The 3,539-nt window shown below is 40.1% G+C and overlaps 1 long non-coding RNA gene across 1 annotated transcript; it reads right to left on the bottom strand.

The window, feature by feature from the left end:
* Window positions 1-2,254: 2,254 nt before the first annotated feature.
* Window positions 2,255-2,919, bottom strand: LOC106533548 (uncharacterized). The gene is made up of 3 exons (XR_001312250.1): window positions 2,871-2,919; window positions 2,467-2,665; window positions 2,255-2,345 (listed from the first exon to the last, which is right to left on the bottom strand). It is a non-coding gene; the product is annotated as an uncharacterized LOC106533548 (long non-coding RNA).
* Window positions 2,920-3,539: the final 620 nt, after the last annotated feature.

Raw genomic sequence — 3,539 nt, 5'->3', positions numbered from 1 at the left:
ATGCTGTGTGCTGTCTGGTCTGGACTTGGAGAACAAGTGCTAATTCACTAATTTCTTTTCCTCCTATTCTTAAAACTTAAATCTTTACCTTTATTCTCTTATTTACTTAAAACTTAGTTAAGCAGCGTGCCAGTAATTACAACACCTGGAACTTACTGTTTATGAGAACTCTGAGGTGTAATTCATATGTCGAAAATATAACTTGTGTTCATTTATTCATATTTTTAATAAATGTTTGTATGTTTAATCCTGTTCATATATCTAAAAATAAATTACTTTATTTTGAAATACGTTCAGGTCACAAGTTTTCAGTTCTCATTCATGATCAGAGTTGGTATCTTGTCATCTGTCTGGGATTTCATAATGCAAAGATCTTGAGGAATTATTTTGTGAGATTAGGCTGGTCCTGGTTTCATAGGGTAGTTCTTACAACCCTTTGTTGTCAATGACTGTCTGAAGTCTTGAACTCATGGACATCACCAGACGCTGTGTTTCCTCATTTTTAATGCTCTGCCAGGCCTTCACTGCAGCGGTTTTCGGTTGCTGTTCGTTTGTGGGCCTTTCTGTCTGAAGTCTTTAACAAGTAAAATGCTCAATTGGGTTGAGATCAGGTGACTGACATGGCCATTCAAGAATATTCCACTTCTTTGCTTTAATAAACTCCTGGGTTGCTTTGGCTTTATGTTTTGGGTCATTGTCCATCTGTAGTATGAAACGACGACCAGTCAGTTTGGCTGCATTTGGCTGGATCTGAGCAAACAGTATGGCTCTGAATACCTCAGAATTCAGTGGGCTGTGTCTGTCCTGTGTCACATCATGAATAAACACTAAGACCCAGTGCCACTGGCAGCCATGCATGCCCAATCCATCACACTGCTCTGCTGTGTTTTACAGATGATGTGGTATGCTTTGGATCATGAGCTGTATCACACCTTCACCATAATTTTCTCTTTCCATCATTCTGGTAGAGGTTAATCCTGGTTTCATCTGTCCAAAGAATGTTCTTCCAGAACTGTGCTGCATTTTTAGATGTTTTTTTTTAGCTAGCCTTTTTATTCTTAATGATTATGAGTGTCTTGCACCTTGCAGTGAGCCCTCTGTATTTACTTACATACTGTCTTCTCTTTATGGTAGATTTGGATATTGATACTTCTACCTCCTGGAGAGTGTTGTTCACTTGGTTGGCTGTTGTGAAGGGGTTTCTCTTCACCATGGAGATTATTCTGTGATCATCCACCACTGTTGTCTTCTGTAGGCACCCAGGTCTTTTTGCATTGATGGGTTCCCCAGTGCTTTCTTTCTTTCTCGGGATGTACCAAACTGTAGATTTTGCCACTCCTAGTATTGTAACAATTTCTCAGATAGAGTTTTTCTGTTTTTGCAGCTTAAGGATGGCTTGTTTCACCTGCATGGAGAGCTCCTTTGACCACATGGTTTCTTCACTGCAAAACCTTCCAAATGCAAGCACCACACCTCAAATAAACTCCAGGCCTTTTATCTGGTTAATTGAGAATGACACAATAAAGGGATTTCCCACACCTGTCCATGAAATAGCCTTGGAGTCAATTGTCCAATTAGTTTTGGTCCCTTTAAAATCAGGGTGGCGCATGTTAAGGAGCTGAAACTCCTAAACCCTTCATCCAATTTTAATGTGGATACCCTCAAATTAAAGCTGAATGCCTGGACTTTATGTCAATGTACATTATATAACTATAACTTAATATGTTTCAATTGTAAGATTCACACCTACACCTCTTATAGCAATGTTATTAGGAAAGTAATTTAGCAAGGATCATTTTATTTTTGGTAAAATATTCTTGCCGTGCAAAGTGAATAGACATAAAAGTGACTCTTAGAGAATTTTGATTCAATGCATAAATAAATGTGATAGTTTATTTTACATAATAAACAAAATCACTGCAGTACACTTAATTGTGAGCAATCAATTTCCTGTAAAAGTTTGGAACCAACAATAACTAGCATGCTTCGAGCTTCGTTAATTGTCAATCAAGCACTTAGAACACAAATGTCAAGCTTTAGATGTTGAATACCAGACATTTGAGGCAAATAACTTAAGTTTGGCAAGGTATGTTTAAGAAAAGGAGGAAAAATAAGATATTAGTTCGTTTTAACTTAAATAAATGTGGGTTTAACCAGAGAGGCAAGGCGTTTCTCTACCCAGCTTCAGCCAGATAGTGATGCTCATGTAACAGCCAGCTTTACCTTTTAAAGACGAGGTCAGTCACCCATCCAGGTATGCAGGGTCTCTCAGTTAGTTGGAAAATCCGTTCGGACCGTCCACTCAGCTGAACCCTCTAGGCGTGTACTCCAGCACCTGCGTACATCTGCATCAAGCCGTAGGAAGAAAGGTGAAGCCAAACTGGATCCCGATTTCAAAATAAGATTCTTCTGACAGGAAGATTTTAAAACAAGTTGCTGTGAGCGTTAAGCTCGTATTTGGCTCACATCCAGGAGTTGATGTGGTCCAACCGAGAGATACGTCCTTTGGCTCATGGATGAATTTCTCTGCCAAAACGCTAGTTGACCCAGAGGAGAACAGCTAACGGAAACTTGTGTCCGTCTCCTTCCGACTCTGTCTGTCGGGTCGACCAACTGTCCGGGCAGAAACTGTTGCTAAAGAAGCTTAGTTTCCTTAGTTCCCCCTCTCAGAAGGTTAGATTAGGAAAGGAAGGTATCAAGGAAAATGTTAGTTCAGAGACTTGCCATCACCTCCTGAAGCTAAACATAGATCATTGCTTTTGTGTAGTTCAGAAACAAAACATAACATGACATGTTTGTTATTATCTGATGATAACTTTTTAAAAACTGTTAGGGTTCTGTTTGTGTTGTGTTGGTGTTGTTACACTTACCTTCCAGAGTCAGAGTGGCAAGGGCGGAGTCTTTCATCACCCACCTGTGTGATCCTGCTGATGAGGGCTGCTGGTATTTAAGCTCCTGGATGTGGCTAAGTCCTCGCCGGATTATTCAGTAACCTTTGTACTGAATGAGACAGACTTTTATTTCTCTCTCGTGAAACATTTAATTAATGGTTTATCACTCGTGTGTTTCTCCAATCATCCAAGTCATTCCTGGAACTTACCTCCTGGGTTGAAGCTAAGGATCCCAGTGCACTAAGTCCACAGAAAGCTACCTCATCTGAAATCCTCACTACCCAATCCTGCCACTCTCTCGTTGGACCTGCAAATACAAACAAACTTTGCAACCCAACACTCACCTCTTGGATTGTGTCTGCCTCCTCCTCCTCCAAACCTGCTCATCTCCCGTGGACCTGTAAGCAAAGAATTATCATTGTTCTTCAACTAAACTCATCTATTCATCTGTGGAAATTTTGTTAATTATATCTCCTTCCCTTTCAGGATTACTTCCACCCCACACTGTAAACTAGATACCTCATAGCGGAAACATAAAGACCCCAGCACACAGAAATGCACTGGAACTCAGAAGACTTTATTCCTAATAAATGTCATGCTACTAGGTGCATCCTAAAATTGTAGTGGTTTGGGTTGGGGGACTTTTAT

Source organism: Austrofundulus limnaeus, unplaced genomic scaffold (genome assembly GCF_001266775.1).
Source record: "Austrofundulus limnaeus strain Quisiro unplaced genomic scaffold, Austrofundulus_limnaeus-1.0 Scaffold966, whole genome shotgun sequence".
Lineage (NCBI taxonomy): Eukaryota > Metazoa > Chordata > Actinopteri > Cyprinodontiformes > Rivulidae > Austrofundulus > Austrofundulus limnaeus.
Note: the sequence above shows the minus strand (reverse complement) of the source record. Positions and strands in the feature narration are given on the sequence as shown.